Source organism: Crinia signifera, chromosome 5 (assembly GCF_055691185.1).
Source record: "Crinia signifera chromosome 5, ASM5569118v1, whole genome shotgun sequence".
Taxonomy (NCBI): domain Eukaryota; kingdom Metazoa; phylum Chordata; class Amphibia; order Anura; family Myobatrachidae; genus Crinia; species Crinia signifera.
The window spans coordinates 81,788,620-81,808,966 of NC_139221.1; the positions used below are offsets into that span (position 1 = coordinate 81,788,620).

The window sequence follows — 20,347 nt, forward strand, 5'->3', positions numbered from 1 at the left end:
AAATAAAAACATATAATTGGATGAGATCAATAATAAAGTAATAAACAATATAATGGGCTTGTTTGAACTAGAGACCATATAATATGGCTTTTTAAATGTAAAAACTAGACGTCTAGTTTGGGCGCTCCGCTTTCACATGGATTTATATAGCAGCAATTTCTGGAAGTCCAAAACAGTTTATTGTGCTGTAGTGAATATATTCGATAAATATCCAGATAAAGTTATTAGAATAGTGGGTAATTGGTACACTGCGTGATTTGTTGAACTGAGCATGTAACTTCACACGCATCCAAATACAGATAGCCGGGCAGTGGCGGGGATTGCGGTAATTGGGAAAGTATGGTTTCAGAGCAGGGCTCTAGTTATATCTCACCCCTCCAATCAACAGATCGTCAGCTGGTTGCTCCTGAACGGTGGGGCGGCTGGAATAGTTCTCGTATGGGACGCTGCAATGCGCCGTCAGCCAGCGCCAATTCCTCCGGCAACAGGAGCGTCCAATTCGTGCAGACGCTGGGAAGGATGTTGGAGATGTGAACCCGGCAGGGTACAGGGTGAGTAGTCCGGCAGGGTAGACGGAGTAGGAGTGAGCTGGACAGGTGCAGCACTCACGTCTGCGGCAGCTTGTAGCCCAACTGCGTCTAAGATCAAGTGACGTCAACGCGTTTCGTCTCCTGGGTCCAATGGAGACTTTCTCAAGACAGATACCTTGCTTGTAATCCAGGTGCTTATTTATAGGTTGGCAACCTGAGTTAATTCATTAATTGGCCTATTTAATTCCAATTGCCCAATTAATCATAAAGTAAACTTAAAAAATATAATAACGAAGTACATATACATGAAACTAGGTAAACATATCAACTTAGTCAATAGTACGCTATAGCAGTGTGTCCAATAATTTATATCTTATTCAATCTAAAGGTACATTTTCAACACAAATACATTAATAGTCACTTAATTTGAGATTTTTCTTTTAACTGATATCGTTGTTCAGGATGATTGTGTTAAGTCTTTTCATTTTATATGAAGCGATGAGAGATTACTAGTGGAGTAGTTTTATATAGGAACGCAATTAGTAGTCATATTAATATCATTCTTCACAGAATATAATTAAGACGAAAGGCATATATAGATATGCAGTAATGATAATAATAAATGTATAGAAAGGGAGAATTAAAAATATATAGATAAGAATGGACAGTAATAATACTAATATAACGCATTATATCGGAAAGAACCATATACACGTAAAATACATATATAGGGCACCAACTCATATATATTATATCGTGCTCCAATTAATCAGGCACAGTTCATCGTGTTACCAATACATATAAATCTTATGGTGGTGATTATATCTTAACCGAATTTCTTCAACATTTTTATCATATATGGAATACTCCATATAGAATCAAAGTGAAAATAATAAAAAATATCATATATGTGTCAACACATTAGAGTTAGATAGTTTGTATAGCCCTATGGGTCATTCATCTAGCTACCACTATATACCCAGATGTAATATTCTGTGTTCTCAAAAATTCTATGAAATATAGAAGAGTTTGTTAATGAAACGACCCTTTACACCAACCATTTTAATGCTAAATCCTATGGGATGTATATTTACATAAGTAGAGGTTCTTACAAAGATTTTTTATTTATTATAATCGAATTTTTAAAGATTTTCAAAAGATTTTCCAAAGGGATCCTCATAAAGATTTTCAAAATACTTTTCAAGGGATTTTCCAGAAAATAGGGGTATCTATGGTGGTGAGAGGGGTATCTGCAAACCCATCCTGTCACATACTGCGCAGAATGGGTAGATCCCTGTCTCCCCACCACAGGTACCCAAAGGGCACCCATCCTTCTAAAAAGACTATCGGGCAGCATGGAACTCAGCACAGGGAGGGCCCAACTCCAGCCCCCGGCCTCACTGACTCTCCCCAGGCCTCACTGACTCTCCTCTCCCCCCGCCCCCACCACCCCCCCCCCACCGCAAATGGCGCCGCAAATGGCTGCCTCGGATCTGTGCACTCAGCCACATGTAATCCTCTTATCCCCTGTCCCCCTTGTGATAATTGTACTGTCTCTGCTTTAACTGAAATGCCTCTGCTCATGCTGTTACCTTCCAGGCTGCTGCAGCGACCAGTGGCGCCGCTGATGGCTGCCTAGGCGCTGTGCAGCCTGGCGGGTATATGTTCTCTATGTGCCAGTATACTGTCCCTGCTTATATTGTAATCTACCTGGCTGCTGAAGCGACCAGTGGCGCCACGGATGGCTGCCTAGGCGCTGTGCAGCTCGGCGGGTATGTGTTCCTTGTGTGATACTGTTCTGTACCTGCTTTTACTGCTACCTACCCGAGCTGGTGCAGCGACCAGTGGCGCCGCAGATGGCTGCCTAGGCGCTGTGCTGCTTGGCGGGTATGTGTTCCCCGCATGTAATGTCTCAATGTAAAGTATGTAATCCCCCCCCTTTCATCCCTGCTGATGCTGTACTGTATATCCACAAAAAATTCCTAGTGTGCGCAAGCACACATGGCCAATAAAGTTGATTCTATTCTATTCTATTCTATTCTATAACGGTTTATTATTCACCTACAGACCACTTAATCTAAGCCAGCAAAATCAAGGGCTTCATTTAAACCCTTGGGGCTAAGGGTATCTAATTTAAATATCCAGGCTGATTCAGCTAAACAGAGTCGTCTAAATCTATCGCCCCCTCTTTTCGTATTCAGAATGTGTTCTACCCCCATTAAGGTCAGACTACTTGGGTCACTTGTATGTTTCTCTAAAAAGTGACGAGGAATACTGTGATTCAACAACTTCTTTAGAATGTTATTCCGATGTTCTCTGAATCTTGTTTTAATCGATCTAGTTGTGCGTCCTACGTATTGGAGTTTGCACGAGCACTCCAACACGTATACGCAATAGGATGAATCACAATTCATAAATTGTTTAATATCAAATGATTTATTATTTGAAGAGGATATTATAGTATTTCTTTTATTGACCATATATTTGCAGGTTAGACATATATTCTTATTGCATCGAAATGTACCATTAGGTTTAGGTTGCAGCCAAGAAGATTGCTGTTTATTTTTCAAGGTAGGTAACATACTAGGTGCAATTGAATCTTTTAAGTTTCTATTACGTCTAAATGTAATTTTTGGTGTTGTAAATCGATCTTGTAGAATTTTATCATGCCTCAAAATTTCAAAATTACTCAGTAGGATTTTCTTTATCTGATGTGATTTATTATTAAATTTTGAAATAAATGCCAGATTATTAATTTCAACACTAGGGTCTTTGTTTATTGTTTTTTTGGGGAGCAGAAGAGTATCTCTGTTAATTTTATCAACCTGACATCTGGCTTCCTGTAATAATTTATCAGGATAATCCCGTCTTTTGAAATTTTGAAGCATGTGTTGTGCCTGGGTCTTATAATCTCTCTCCAAGGTGCAATTTCGACGCAGTCTCGTCAGCTGATTTTTTGGAATATTATCGATCCAAGGTTTATAGTGTCCACTCTTATAGTGGAGATAATTGCTGGTTCCTACTGGTTTCACATAATTTGTGGAAACCAGCCTGTTGTCATGAATGGAGAATGCAATATCCAGGAAGTTCACCGAAGTGTAACTGAAAGTGTGAGTAAAAGTGAGATTAAATGTGTTAGAATTTAAGTGGTTAACAAAATCTAGTGCCAAATCGTGACCCCCTTTCCAAATAATAAATAGATCGTCAATGAAACGGCCATAGAGGACCAGATTCTCCTCAAATGGGCCGCCCCAGATAAGTTGTTCCTCTAGGCGGCCCATATAGAGGTTCGCAAAACTAGGTGCGAATCTGGTCCCCATGGCCGTCCCAAGGCGCTGTAGAAAAAAGTGCTCATCAAAAATAAAAAAATTGTGAGTGAGAATGAAAAGAATAGAATCCAGAATAAATGTTTTCCTCTCTATGGAGAGTTCACTGTCTGTGTTTAAATAATAATTAATGGCCTCTACACCTTTATCATGAGGGATGTTAGTATATAATGCCTGGACATCAAGGGTGAGGAATCCCCATCCTTGTGTCCAGGTTATGTCCAAAGTTTTATTAAGTATATGTGTTGTGTCTTTGATGTGCGAGGGGAGTGAAGTGACGAATTTCTGTAGATGTGTATCAACGAAATGTGAAAGATTAGAGGTAAGAGAACCCACACCCGAAATTATAGGACGCCCTGGTGGTGTGGTGAGGTTTTTGTGAATTTTAGGTAGAAAATAAAAAGTGGGTGTGACTGGGTGATAGGGAAATAAAAATTGGGATTCCTCCCTGGATATTGCATTCTCCAGAACCGCTTTATCAAGAAATTGTTTGAATTGTGCCTGGTAGGTAATTGAGGGGTTGTTGGACAATTGGGTGTAATAGATAGGGTCATGTAGTTGCCTATGTGCCTCCGCTATATAGGCCTCTCGGTCCATTATTACAACCCCCCCCCCTTTATCGGCCTGTTTTACTACGAGGGATAAATCCTCTTTTAAATTTTTCAGTGCAAGGCGTTCATTTTTAGTTAAGTTATCAGCTGGCGAGACATACGGGCTAGAAAATTTATTCCTAGTTGCTTTCTTAGTATATTTATCTGTTTGAGAGCACAATTCTTTGAAATCTTGGAGTGTTTTATTATAAAATACAGTAATCGCTGGGCTTTTTTGTTCAAGTGGGAAGAAATTAGATTTTTTCTTAAATAGAGGTTTTGTATTGGAATTTTTTGTTGTATTTACATTAAAGGTTTCTAATTCAGTTGGGTTATTTTCATCCAAGAGGGATTCTAATGTTGATAAACCGTCAAAATCGGTTTCATCAAGAATTATTGGGACACAATCATTTGTCTGGTTGGTTCTTACAAGGTCTTTAGTAGCAAAGTAGCGTTTCCTGCATAAGTCTCTAGTAAATCTATTAAGGTCAATAAAAAGGTCGAACACATTAGGATTTTGTTGAGGTGCAAAGTTCAAGCCCTTGCATAATAATGTTTTTTGGGGGTCTGTTAGTTGGTGGGTCGTTAGGTTGAAAATACCAGTGGTGTCTATTTTAGGCGGGGTTTTCTTTGTTCTTTTGCGTCCTCCTCGTCTCCCTCTCCTTCTCTGTATCTTTTTGGTGTATGATGAGGGAGATGGGCATATCGATTGGGGTCTTGCCATGTGCGTGGCTGAAAAACCTGTTCATTCTGGTATCTAGCCCCTGATGTTTTATTTAGGGTAGGGCGTGGGGATGGGGATCTTCTTCTATCTCTGTATTGTGTTTTGTACAATCTGGGTTCTATATTTGAGGAGTCTATCCTTTCTCTATAGTTTCTATATGATCTATCTCTATAAGAAGATTTGCGTTGTCTAAAATTATTGCGGGGTCTACTTATTTGATGATTCTCCTCAGTGTATTCATTTACATTTCTTTTATGATAGGTCCTGACAATATCTTTTTTATAGTCATTATCATCTCGTTCCCATTTCCTTTTTTTATTTGTTAGTAGCTCCCTTTCAAATCTCTCAACTCTATTGTTAATCTGTTCGTCCTTTTCTTTAAAGGCCGGATTGTCCCTGAATATCATCAGTTCATCCTTGACTTTCTCAATTTTAGTTATAGTTTTTTCTACCATCTCCTCACGATATTTTATCAGTAATTTCATTAATGTATATGAGCAGTTGTCCAGTGCCTCAGTCCACCTAGCAAGCAGTTCAGGTTGATCATTAATAGATAAATGCTTTGACAATCTTAATCCTCTCGGGATTATTTTTGCATCGATGTATTTTTGTAGGGACACACTGTCCCACCAGTTTCTCATTTCATCCTTCAATAAATCTTCAAGATTATAGAATAGCTTGCTCATGTTGGACGGGGCACTCGGCAGCTGCTCCTCCCCCTTCTGGGTAGAGTTAAACGAGGATAGGTAACATTCTCTGCGATTTTTCCGTTCATTATAGCTTCTAAAATCATTCATTTCTGCACAGTGGTCAGCAATCAGAGTGTTTCAATAATCAATAGGGATTTTAAAGTTAAAAAATAAAAAATATATTTATCGAATATATTCACTACAGCACAATAAACTGTTTTGGACTTCCAGAAATTGCTGCTATATAAATCCATGTGAAAGCGGAGCGCCCAAACTAGACGTCTAGTTTTTACATTTAAAAAGCCATATTATATGGTCTCTAGTTCAAACAAGCCCATTATATTGTTTATTACTTTATTATTGATCTCATCCAATTATATGTTTTTATTTTTTTAGTTTTGCTTATTTCTATATATGTAATTATTTTTATACTGTGTACTACGTGATCTTCTATCTTTTATATATAAAATTAATACCATTTAAGCAGTGTGTCCTCCATTCATTTTCTCTGCACAGTTGTCTTGCAAAAGAGTGTCTAAATCTATCCATTAAACTGTCAGCAGCGCAGTTGCACACCTATTTTCTAGACCCACTGTATGATGCAGTGCAAAGAAAACAAAACACACACAAAATTTCAGATGGATCAAATATTATTGTCATAATATATGTAGTACATTTGTTAAATATATATATATGTGTGCAAAAAACGGGCGGCACTCAGATAGAAACCAAAACCAAACTGTGGGTTTAATAGTACATGTGACGGCAACGTTTCGGGGCTGCGACCCTTTCTCAAGCAAGGCTTGTTGGTGAAACGTTGGTTTTGGATTCTATCTGAGTGCCGCCTGTTTTTTGCACATACATTATCGGGCAGGAGAGATCCTGCACCTGGGAAGGTACCAAAGCAGTCAAACTTTTTATACAGCGACGAGGAGTGCCGGATACCAGGGATCGCTACATATATATAGCTGACCCGCCCGGCGTTGCCTGGGAAAACCTTTGGGTTTTTTTATTTTCAAAATCTTACAGTATGCTGTGCCAAAGACCTAAGATTGTAATTTGTTAAAGATTCCACCATAATGTTAGAATGTGTTTGCAGGTAAAGCAATTGTACAGGACTACGAGGTAATGCTCAGGCCTGAGCTATATCCCCCTTGCCTGTCTGTGATTGGCTGCCGGGCGTGGCACCAATCAATACTGGGGAAAGGACAGACACACCTTGATTACTGCACAGGTGTGTAGGTCAGGGGTCAGGCTGATGGTCAGCGAGATTGGTCAACCTGGTCAGGTGAGCAGAAGTGTCATAGCGGCGCCCATGCCGCCTGGAGCCGGCATGTCAGTGTGTCGGTGACAAGGCACAACACCGGCTACCCGAGGGCATGCAATGGACATCGCGCCAGGCAGCAGCGCCAACCAGAGACCTTAACCGCAGTGCGGACCATCGGGAAAGTAAAGACCGCGGTCTTAAACGGGGATGTTTACTGGGGTTTGTGACAGAGGGTATGCTATGATGCAATTATTTTTTTATGTGTTCTGTGTGTTTGTTGTACTGTTTTTGTGTGTGTGTGTTGTAGTGTATGTGGTTGTGTGTGTTGTGTTGTATGTATCTGTCCAATGCGTAAGTGTGTGAGGTGTGCTATGTATATACAGTATGTGTGTGTTGTGTCTTTGTGTATCTGTGGAATGTTTAAGTGTGTTTTTTTATGTGTGGTACTGCTTTTTGGGTGTGTGTGGTGAATGTGGGTGTGTGTTGTGCTGTTAGAGGTATGTTATGTGTGTGTGTGTGTTGTGTGTATCTGCCCAATGTGTAAGTGCATAAGGTGTGCTACGTATAAATGTGTGTGTATCTGTGCAATGTTTAAGTGCGTGTGTTCTGTGTGTTGTAGTGAATGTGGGTGTGTGTTGTACTGTGAGTGGTGTGTTATGTGTGTGTGTTGTGTCATGTGTATCTGCCTAATGTGTAAGTTTGTAAGGTGCGCTACGTATATATGTGTGTGTAGTGTACTGTGCATATCCTGGCAATGTTTAAGTGTGTGTGTTCTATGTGTTTGTTGTACTATTTTTGGGTGTGTGTTGTAGTGTATATGGGTTTGTGTTATACTGCATGTGGTGTTTTATGTGTGTGTTTTGTTGTGTGTATCTGTCGTATATATGTCGTATATATGTCGTATATATGTGTGTGTTGTGCACTATGTGTGCATATGTGGTGCACTGTGTGTGTGCGTGTACAATATGTACGTGTGTGTGATGTGTGGTCTATGTATAGCCTTAATTATTCCTAATTGTTTAAAGCAGGCATGTCCAACGTTGGCCCTCCAGATGTTGTGAAACTACACATCCCAGCATGCTTTGCCACAGTTTTGCTATTAACGAATGCTAAAACTATTGCAAAGCCTGCTGGGATGTATAGTTTCACAACATCTGGAGGGCCAACGTTGGACATGCCTGGTTTAAAGCCTTCACCATAATGTTAGAATGTGTCATTCATACTCAATGACAGCAATGAAATCAGGTGTGGAGTTGTTCCTTCGCCAACGGTTTCCCAGATCGTCAATCTTTTCCTCAGATCATCAATGAAGGCAAATTAAAACTTTGTGGTTTTTAAATTTCTAAGTGAAATTTCCCAAAAACGGCTTTAAGGTGCACACCACTGGATCCAGAGGTATCTTGTTGCTGAATTTGGTGGCTCTGAGTGCCACGGTGTGTCTGCAATGCGACAGGCACGCACACACACTCTTCAACTTATTATATAGATAAATGCTCCTAAAGTGATAACCCCAGTATTGCACAGATATGGTGCGATCAGATGCGATGCAATGTCACAATGCGATGTCGCATCCGACTTTTATGAGATTGATTGCTGATGCAAGTGGGGTACTTTGAATATCAGACACTACTGAACTCTTGGGACCTTTATGCCCAACATTCTCTAGAGTCTACAGAGTTTCTCGGGGGGTTTAGAGAAAAATGGGTCACTCCTTAAGCTCTGTTGCCTTCCTAATACCCATGAATCAATCCCTTTGATTCCAGAATAACATACAATAAAAAGTGGATGGGGGTATATGAAGAAAAGGCCCTGAGAGATTGTAATGATGATGGTGTATACTTATCTTGAATCTCTATGCCACAGGCTTTTTCCTTTGCCTTGAGTACTCGGTGATGGAATTTTCAATTATGAAATCAAAAAATCTATACAACCAATGTGTAGTGTTGTATTTTCTCAAATAAATAAGTGTTGTTAGGCAATATTATAAGGTATAGGACACACATAAAGGTTTCTTTATGTTGAAATTAGAGGTGCGTACCCAAACTTATGATATCAACGGTGTGGACACTCCTCAAAAGGTATCTTTGCACATAGTACCGCCATTTATTTCAAAATTTATGTTTTGAATAGAACACACAAAAATACATAAAATACATCATGATGGAAATAAAAAGCTTCTTGAGCACCATTTGGAGGGTGGTAGTGGTGACCCGGGTTTCAGGTTTAGACATAGGGCCTTATTCAGATCTGCGTGCATTTGCACGCAGTTCCGATGTTGCCCATCTGCGCATGCGCAGACGGGTATATGCGCATGTGCAGGCATATGGTGCGTGCACTCACGGCGACCTTTCAGGTCGCCGGGTACACGCACCCATGGCAGCGAGGGGGGGGCGGAGATGGGCGGGGAGTGCCGGGCTGCCCCATTACCATATGGGAATGCCCAGCGTTCCATGGGCGTTCCCATGAGAACGCTGGGTGTTCTCATGGAAATGAGGCAGTGACGCGGGTGGCTGACATCACCGGATGTCAGCTGCCCGGCCTTATCCACGCCAGCGTGCACGCATATATACGCAACTGAAAAGTCACTTATATATGCGTGAACGCTAAACATCATTCGATGGTCGGTGACCATCGAATGATGTGGGCGGACACCCCAGCAAAGCGAATGGATGTTTATGCAAAACATCCATTTTCTGCTGTGTGGGCGAAGCCGCACTTTGCTGGGGCGGCGGGGGGGCGTGCGTTCGCCGGGCGGGGTTTGGTGGACTCGCAAGGCTGCGAATTCGCAGCCTTGCGAATCAACCTGAATAACCCCCATAGTGTGGAACTGGTATACACTAATTAGATGGTAAATAATAGATCATACCTTATACCAGGGATGACCAGAAATGTGTGCTTATTTCTGTGCATGTACTTACGTTGGAGCACATGTCGACATATTCAGATATGTGTGTTTTTTGTCTGCTGTATATTTCTGTATCTTACTTGCACTTCCCGTTCTGTTGTTGAAAGCAAAAAATGTTAGGAGCACCTATTCCAGACATGTTGTGTTAAAGAAGTTGTTAGCAAAAAGATGTGCAGATCCGGATTTACCCGGATCTCAAAAGGGATCTTAATGGCTATATGCTGTCACGTGTTTTTGCTCGAAAACATGTGACAGCTGAGCTGGATAGCCAATAAAATCCCGTTTTGAGATCCGGGTAAATCCGGATCTGCACATCTTTAGCAAAAACTGATGTTTTGTCATCTTATATTGATCCTGTAACCCAGTTCTATGTAAAGAAGTTATAGGTTTATAAGACACATCCTGTCTGATTGCAAGCTAACTCCTGTGACGACTTCCCGCTGCACACATATGGTATTTACGGTACTTGTTTCCTATCTGGGCGCCCAGGTTTTCTACGTACGGCACCGTACTGAAATCGGATCGCATCGCATCGTATACATACACGATATTGAACGATGCGATGCGATGCGATCCGATTTCCCATAGGAAACAATGTTAAATGGCTCAATTTAGCCAAATTATCATAGGAACAATAGTAAATGGGCCAAAAACACCCCTGAACATTGAAATGTCCCCCCAAAAGTAGTTGACGCCACCCCGCCATCAACGTGAACCCGAAGCGTGGCGAGCGCAGCGAGCCCGCGAGGGGCGGCGGTACGCGTCCTCCGACCTTTTCATGCCCTACTATCCACTAGGGCGTGGAGTGAGAATAGAATAGTGTGGCGAGCGCAGCGAGCCACCGAGCCCGAAGCGTGGCGAGCGCAGCGAGCCCCGCGAGGGGACGCGGATACCTTCACAGTTATACGCGTCCCCTCGCGGGCTTCCCAGGTGTCCATGGCGACGCGGACACCTGGAAAGCCCGCAAAGGGACGCGTTTACCTGTGAAGGTATCCGCGTCCCCTCGCGGGGCTCGCTGCGCTCGCCACGCTTCGGGCTCGGTGGCTCGCTGCGCTCGCCACACTATTCTATTCTCACTCCACGCCCTAGTGGATAGTAGGGCATGAAAAGGTCGGAGGACGCGTACCGCCGCCCCTCGCGGGCTCGCTGCGCTCGCCACGCTTCGGGTTCACGTTGATGGCGGGGTGGCGTCAACTACTTTTGGGGGGACATTTCAATGTTCAGGGGTGTTTTTGGCCCATTTACTATTGTTCCTATGATAATTTGGCTAAATTGAGCCATTTAACATTGTTTCCTATGGGAAATCGAATCGGATCGCATCGCATCGTTCAATATCGTGTATGTGTACGATGCGATGCGATCAGATTTCACTACGGAGAATAGCATGGTGCTCAATTAACTTAGTGGGCGCCCAGATAGGAAACAAGTACCGTATTTACACTTCTATACACCACCAATTCATAGCAATGAAATTATCAAAACAATAGAGACAGCAAATAATGGCAGGAACAGTATTAATCGAAAAACAAATGTAAATACAAAACATAATTTGCAGTCCTAGGAATAGGTCAAGGGTTTGCATAAAACCCTAAATGTATCAGGTTGCCCAACGCAGATCCAGATAGGCATAATAAAAAGTGCAAAATTTGCATTCAAAATGATTGATTAAGAAACAAAATTGATTGTGCTTTATGGCCTACAGTATGCTTTATGGGGTAAATTTACTAAGATGGGATGTTGCCCATAGCAACCAATCAGATTATATTATCTTTTAGAAGGTGCTTAATAAATAAATAAGAGGTACAATCTGATTGGTTTTCGTTGGTAGAATGGGAGTTCTATCTTCAATAGAACTCCCATCTTAGTAACTTTACCCCTGACACATTTTGTTGACCTGTTAAAATGAATTTGATACTTTGAAGCCATACAGTACCTTAACAATCGCTTCACACTTTTTACTCCAATGATCTTTGAGTATAAAATGTTTAACAAAATCATGTTTCTACCAGAGCTATTTTTCCCTAAACGTATTCATATTCTTTGATACTGACCTCAAGCATGAAAACAATGTAGCTTCAGCTTTCCAAACACAGATGTTCTCCATATGCGAATTCAAAGGAGCCCATGGGAAAATGAGTAACTTATGTTTCTGCCATCTATCCAATCATATTAAACTGTGAGGAAAATCAATAGGCCTTCCCGTAACAGAATTCCCCCAAGAAGGTTCCTGACTTGTCGTGTTCCATTAGGGCAACACCAATTTCCAATTAATAGGCTTTAACTAATTAGTCACGTCACACAGTGTACTTAAAATAACTTGTCATGCCGCTGGAAATAGTGCGAGGGAGGCAATTTATTGGGTGTTTGCTGGCTCTGTTTGTATTTCAAGAACTATAAATAAAACATTGCACAACTCTGGGGGCGAGTTCTCTCCTAGTCTCTCCTACCCGCTACATAAAAAATCTGGCTATTTACATATGTGACAGAAATGTCACAGGAGCTATGCAGAATATGCAGTACATTTCTGGCACATGCATGGTTTACAGTATAGTGCAAAAATGTTCATTTCTACAATTACATGACAAATGGCAGACAAACTGTTTTTCTCTTAATCCCTTGTAGAAAGCACAGGATTTATGTAATCAGTCCAGCATTAAAAGTGATTAGGTTGGATGTAGCTGGGGAGCCTTTTTACAGTAATATACTTGGAAACCTGAACATTCCTTTGCCTATATATATATATATATATATATATATATATATATATATATATATATATATAGGCTCTCAGCCATATGTGACCCCATATCTCCTGTGTGATAACTGTACTGTCTCTGCTGTAACTGTGTTGTCTTTGTTCCTACTGTTACCTTCCTGGCTGCTGCAATGACCAGTGGCGCCGCTGATGGCTGCCTAGGCGCTGTGCAGCTCGGCGGGTATGTGTTCCCTGTATGATAACTGTACTGTCTCTGCTTATACTGGTACCTGCCTGGCTGCTGCAATGACCAGTGGTTCCGCTGATGGCTGCCTAGGCACTGTGCTGCTTTGCAGGTACTGTATGTGTTCCCTGCGTCTATATCTCCCAGGGTACTTCTAGCCTATGACTCTATGTGTTTGCATATCTGTCACTGTTTAACTGTACCTAACTGGCTGTTGCAAAGCAATCCAAGTGATTCTGATTCTGATATCTATAGTAAGCTTTCTGTTCTGTTGATCATTGCCTAGATGGGTGGTGCTTCTTTATCTTAAATCATTATTATAATAAGTGAAATTGACTGTGAATTAAAACCTTCCAGTAATGGAATGCTCTGGGCAAAGTGCAAATTGGTTTATACAAAGAGACAGGACCAGTGATGCCACATAATTTCTACTGAGGGCCGAAGCGTAGACACTTCAGATGCAGCTTTAGGTATTTATAATTGGCTGGTTTTGCTTAACCCTAATGTATTTTTAGACTTACAATGATGATAATAATACAAAGAGGATGATGAAATTTGGAGTGATGAGGACTTAGGCCCTTATTCTGATCGGTGCGGATATATCCGCGTGCGTTCGGGCCGCCGATGTTTTGTGTCTGCGCATGTGCAGAGGCGTCTCTGCGCATGTGCGAGCGGGGCGTTTGGCCAAATTCCGCATGATATGTGAACACTCCGAAAAGGGGGTGGAGAGGGGCGTGAAGGGCTATTTGGGCTCATTACCATATGCATATACCATATAATGCGGCCGTGACGCACGTGTAGGGGGCGGACATATGACATCGCCGGATGTAAGCTGCCCGCCCAGATCTCTGCTTTTGCACGGAAAAATGTCCGTGTGGTCTGAGGTTGCGGGTGCTGGTGGAGCACTCGGTCCTGCATTCGATGGTCTGCGACCATCGAATGATGGGGGAGGTTCCCTTAGATGGAGGAGGCGTATTCCGTGAAAAATACACGTGCGGTCCGTTCGGACAGCTTCTTACCGCATACGGACGGAGTTGGCGATCCGTATGGAGGAGGGGTTTCGCACGCACGGTCCTGGCCGCATAATCGGCTCCGGCCGCACCGATCAGAATAAGGGCCTTAATGTTTGCCACAAACAAACACTGGGAAATAGTTTCTAGGACCACAAAGGACATTATATACTAATCTGTAAGGGGAACTGTACGGTGTGTCCACAAATTCCCACAGAGGGAGAAAACCCATAGAACAATAACAGTCCCAATGGCCTCCATCTGGTGTTTGTGTGTACAGTATAAACTTTTACATTCTCATTTGGAATAAATATAATTTAGGGTTTATTCTGGTCTGCTCGCTCCCCTGCGCGTTCAAAGGAGAGCAATGTTTTTTGACTGTGCACGTGCATAAACATTTACGCGCATGTGCAGCCGCATTGTGTGAGCAGCAACGGCAAATTGATTATTCGCAGAGGGGGACGGGCATTCGTGCGGGCGCCGGGAGGCATTTAGAGGACCTGCAAAGCTGCGAATTTCGCAACTTTCCTAGTCAACCAGAATCACCCCAATAGTGCCTTATCCTGAGTCAGACAAGTTCAAAAGTTGACAATTCCAGGGAATTCGCCATGTACTGTACTATGTACTGTATATGCACACAGACTGGTAGTATGGGTGCACTAACCTGCCTGCGTTGTGGATGTTTCTGTGCGGCTGCCATAAACATGCACAGAACTACTATGTGCTGAAGGAGTGTCATAGGGAGGCAGGAAGACTTCAGAATCAGTTTATTGCCAGGTGCATCAATACAACATGCATAATACCCCTTTCACATCGCACTTTTAAAACGGTATATTGCCGTTTTTTTCCATTTTAAAACATTTAAGGCTGCAATGTGAAAGTGCCAGAGTTAATTTACCGGTTAAAGTTAACCGGTATTTCAACACGGTTAAAAAGCAGAGTCCTACACGTTTTAAAGCCGTTTTTTTTGGCAATTTGAACAGCTCTATTTAAATGGCTTGAAAGGTGTCCCTTGGGGGTTAAACGGGTTGAATGTTTGAATGGTATTAAATGATTTTTAAAACGGTTTTCACCTGCAATGTGAAAGGTCTCAAGGCTCTGACCAGTTTTAAAGTCCCATTTAAGAATACCGTGTCATTACCCATTTCTGCAATGTGAAAGCAGTATAATACACAGGAATTTGTTTCCAATAACTACAGCTCGTTGTGACAAACAGAACAATACAATATATACAGTATAGTACAATACAGTATAATACAGTGTATACTTTGCGCAAAATGGGGATGGAGCACTTATAATTGGCTTGTGGTCAGGGGGTGCGGGTTACGCTAGTGAGGAATTGACTAGGAATGCTGCCTAGGGGAAAAAACTGTTTCCTGTGCCTAGTAGTCCTTGTAGGCCTTAAGCTGAACCATCTACCGGACGCCTCCTGAACAGGTTATTTGCAGGGTGGGATGCGTTGTTCAATGTTCTTGCTAATACTAATTTTAGGTGTCCATGCTAATTTTAGGTGACCATGCTAATTTTAGGTGTCCAGGTAGAGATGGGGCACCTGTTCCAGACAGATCTTTTTCAGTTACCATAGGGAGTATATAAGTCCCAATACTAATAATAACATCTGTGGACAGTGGGGGTTATTCTGGTTCACTCCTTCTGACAAATTCCTTCTTAGATGGACAAAATCATGTGCACTGCAGGGGGGCAGATGTAACTTGTGCAGAGAGAATTAGATTTGGGTGAGTTATTTTGTTTCTGTGCAGGGAAAATACTGACTGCTTTATTTTTACACTGCAATATAGATCACACTTTGAAGTAAAACCCCACCCAAATCTAATTCTCTCTGCACAAGTAACATCTGCCCCACCTGCAGTGCACATGGTTTTGTCCATCTAAGAAGGAATTTATTAGAAAGAGTGAACCAAAATAACCGCCAGTGGGCGTATCGGCCGCATGCAGATACATGCCGATATTTGGCATAAATGGATGGGTTCTCCTATTGGCATAAGGTATAAACCATGTCCGGGCAGATCCATACTGCTAAATTGTAGATATTAGCATAACATGGATTAGCCCTCATTAATGCAGCCTTATAAGTAGTCATGGGTTCTTCTAGGAAACACTGTGCTCTATCTAAAAATACTTCTACATCTATAGAGACTTAACATAAGGGATAGATATCAAGGCCATGTTACATCTGGGTTAACAAATTCTTTAGAACTCTGCTCTTAAGTTATTTTGTAAGCCCTCCAAAGACCTTTTTCTCTCAAGGGTGGTCTGTCAGAAGGTGCCAGATTTGAGTGAGGTCATATAACAAGTGTCTTAATCTCGGCTGTCCTGTATGTTGCCCTGGTTCCCTACCGGCGAAGGGTTACATAAGAACAGATGTGTATGGTGCCTGCTGTTCTTCCTCCTGCTGATAGCCCATCAACAAAAACATTTTTCTATCTCCACTAGAGACATAGGGTAAAAACTTAATAAGATGGTTAAAGCATAGTAGTAAAAGAAGCTTATAAACATATGTAGTACATGCGGTGGCTGTCAGACCTCAGTTATGCACCTTGAGTCCTATTGGAGAAAGAGACAAGCGTTATATAAATACAATTATTATTATTATTAGTTATTAATTAAAAGTGCAACAGAAGAAGGCACTTCCATGTTATTCCAATATAATATACAGTAGCTTGAAGAAATGATTTCATTATATAGATCTCTATCGTCTATGAAACCACCCACAACAAAATAGTTCTGTTCCCACATGTAGAAGCCTGCAGTGGCAGATGTACTAAACCTTGGAGAGAAATAAAGCATAGAGAGATACACTACCAAGGGGTCTATATACTAAGCCTTCAAGGAGATAAAGTTAACGGAGATAAAGTACCAACCAATCAGCTCCTAACTGCCATATTACAGGTTGTGTTAGAAAAAAGACTTAGGCTGGTACTTTATCTCCGTTCACTTTATCTCTCACTAAGGCTAAGTACACAGGCCCCTGCAATATAGATCCAGGCCACTGCAATATAACCAGCTCCTGTTATGGCGAATTTGTAGAAAAACTACCTGTGCCAATTTCTATATATACATGTTTCAATTAATGGAACTAATGGGAAACAAGGATCCCTCTACTAAAAAAGAAATAAAAAACTTACTTTGCCAGTTATTGAACTCTTGTGTCTCATGTAATCAAAGGCTATTTAAGACGGAGACCTGTGTGCATATGTTCAGAAGGCATCCAGAAAGTACGGCATCAGCACTTGAGCAGAAGACAGCAAAAACTGATACACTGCCAGAATTTTGGCTATCTTCTACAAATACATAGCCGCTGGCAATCTGTTAGGATATATGGCACCAATAACGCATTTCCCGTAATTTCTTCAGAAATAGGGAGCTAGCACCAGAATACCACTCCAATAGTTATGGGGCCTCTCTGGTGGTAGTGGAGATACTGGTCCATGTGATGGTCTTTGAAGGCACTGGTCTATCTGGTGGCCAGTGGTCCTTCTGGGGTTTATGAGTCTGCTGGTTTCTCTGATGGTTATGGGAGCCAATATACCAATGAGAGTCATTGGGTGCTGACCTCTGATGGAAGTGAGGGCCCTGATCCCTCCAATGGTTGTGGGGGTCCTAACATCACAGTTGGTAGTAGCAGGACCGACAGATGGTAGTAGGGATGATGGCCACTTTGTTGGCTTTAATAAATACATTGGTCCTGGATGTTAGGGCAAATGCCTCATTTGCTGTTTGTTTTTGTAATACTGCAATTGTATAAACTTGCTTATATATATATATACTCTGATGCTATATATAGCATCAAAATGCAAGTAAACCTCCAGGTTCCATTCAACTCTGAGACTGTGCTGATTAATTTGATATGTGACACATACTGTATATTGTGTGCGACTGAGTCTGTACGTGGAACACAATGGAACTTGTTTTGAAATAAAACTTCAGCTGCTACATTGTAGCACTTCATATGTAGATTTAGAGACTGGTAAATTGACCAAAGGTTCTAAAAGTGAGTAGTGGGCATGTTGCCCATCGCAAATAATCAGATTTTAGCTGTATGTTCTCTATTGCCTCCTAGAAGGTGATAGACAGAATCTGCTTTTACCCATCAGTCTCATACATATATACACATATGGTATATCAAATTAATCAGCAGAGTCAGTCAGTGTGTCCTACTCTGCAGCGACTTCTCCCCTTGGAGACGTTGCTGCAGCCACGGAGGAGCCTGACAGCTTGGCACTGCAGTCATCTTGCGAAACAGCATGGCTATCACATAGAGCTCACATCGCTTGCTGCTGCCAGCTTGATGGGTAGGGGAGAATGGCCTTGTGTGCAATCCTGGGAGCATTGCTGTGGTTCTTCCTAGGTGAGTGAAACCTGGGAGAAAGCTTACTGCCGATGAAGCCAGGTAAATGGATAAATGGAGGACATTATTGGGCTCCGTGGGATGTCCAATGGTGGCTGGAGCTGCAGTGAGACTGAGCTGGGCCTGAGCTTGTAGGGGTGCCTCCAGCACTGGGCATACCCCACATGGTGTCCTGCCCTACAGCCCTAAGCAGCCCAGCTAGACCAGCTATGTAGTCTGTAGACTTTGATTTATGTGCACCCCAATATTGGTGAAATATGTCATTTAGAAGCACCAATTTTTTTCACCCTCCTCTTTTAAAATGGTGCCTCCATAGGTATCAGAATGGGGGGAGCAAATATTTTAACAAAACAAACAGACAATGTAGTGGATTGCGGGGCACAGTGCAGCTGCCATGTAGGCTTATCATAGGCATTGTCAAGACAGAGATAATACCTCATCTCCTCCTTCCCCATAGCCTTTCTCCACCTGCCTCCAGGCCTCTACTCCACCTGCATACAGCTCCAGCCCCTACAGTGTGTAGCAAGTTAGTGTGAGCTGGCCCCACTTCATAAGATATATATATATATATATATATATATATATACATTAAACTGCACCAGCACTTTTCTTAATAAGTTTGGAGCCTTATGTGTGCGGCCTATATTCATGTGACCGTATAGAATGGACTTACCCCTAAGGTGGTAACCCAGATTTGGGACACCGGAGTGCCGGGGAAGACATTGGGCGGTATTCAATGAGCCTGATTTGCCATGTTTTTATGGCGAATTTGTGCTGTTTGGCGAATTTCTGACTAAAACGGTGAATCACCCTATTCAATGATTACATGGCGAATACATTTCAAGGTTTTTTTCACCATGATTCACCGAGTAGCAATCGCTATCTTTTTATGGTGAAGTGGAATGTGAACTTTTAAAAGAAAGTGTTTTGTTTTTTACATTTGGTGTAAAAAAATCAGGAATTTTATTCTGAGGAGGGGCATGCTATTTTTATTCATGTGCTGTAAGCACATGAATATATATTTAATAAAAAAAAAATATATATATATATATATTTTTTTTTACACAGCAGCCAGCAGGGGGCGCCGGAGCCGAGCCGCTCATTACATATTCATATATTCACTGCACCCGATCGTTACGATCGGGTATAGTGAATATACGCTCCCCTGCTGGCACCCCCGGGGGGCAGCCTGTGCTGCCTGGCACCCGGGGAGCCCACCTACCCCCCACAAAGTTCTGGGGCAGGCAGAGAGACTACCATCTCTCTGCCTGGCACCGTCCTCAGGCTCCCTGCGGCAATCACCACAGGAGCTCATATTCGCCGGTCAGGGGCAGCGAGCCCCTGACACGTTGAATACCGGAGCCCGCCGGCTCCGGAACGTGGCGAATGTGCAGCGAATCCTAAAAAGGATTTGCTGCACCTCGCAGGTATTCTCATTGAATACCGCCCATTGTGTGTGCGCGTATGTGTATGTATGTATGCAGTGGCGTAAGTTCATATCAGGTGCCCGGAGGCGGCAAAGATGGTAGTGCCCCCCCAACTACACTTACAAAGCATAAGTGACCCCCAAATCTACAGACAGCACCTCCAACCCCCAGAATGTAGTAGCTGAAACTAGGATTTCTGTTCTCCCCCCCCCCCCCCATCACCAAACACTGTCGCCCAGTCCACGTCAGCCTGTCTGCAACGGTGTGTACAATATGCACACATAACATCACACACACACAAACACACACATATATATATATATATATATATACACATACATACATACATACATACATACATACATACACAGTCACACATAAGCATACATATACCAATGCATACGTTCACTCACAAATATACATAGTCAAACACCTATATACACATACATATACATAGGCGTGCGCACGGGGGGTGCCGGGGGTGCACAGGCACCTCCTAATGATCGGCACCCCCCCCCCCCCCCCCCCCCCGCACGATTTTACAGGGGCTGGCAGCTGACACAGCTCTTGC

General features: G+C 42.4%; 1 long non-coding RNA gene across 1 annotated transcript in view; it reads right to left on the bottom strand.

The window, feature by feature from the left end:
• Positions 1 to 12,367, bottom strand: part of LOC146079494 (uncharacterized) — a 28,307-nt gene extending 15,940 nt beyond the window's left edge. The window contains exons 1-2 of the long non-coding RNA XR_014474566.1: positions 12,083 to 12,367; positions 10,045 to 10,125 (exon numbers count right to left, since the gene is read on the bottom strand). This is a non-coding gene — a long non-coding RNA (uncharacterized LOC146079494). The remainder of the gene's footprint in view (positions 1 to 10,044; positions 10,126 to 12,082) is intronic.
• Between the last annotated feature and the right edge of the window lie 7,980 nt (positions 12,368 to 20,347).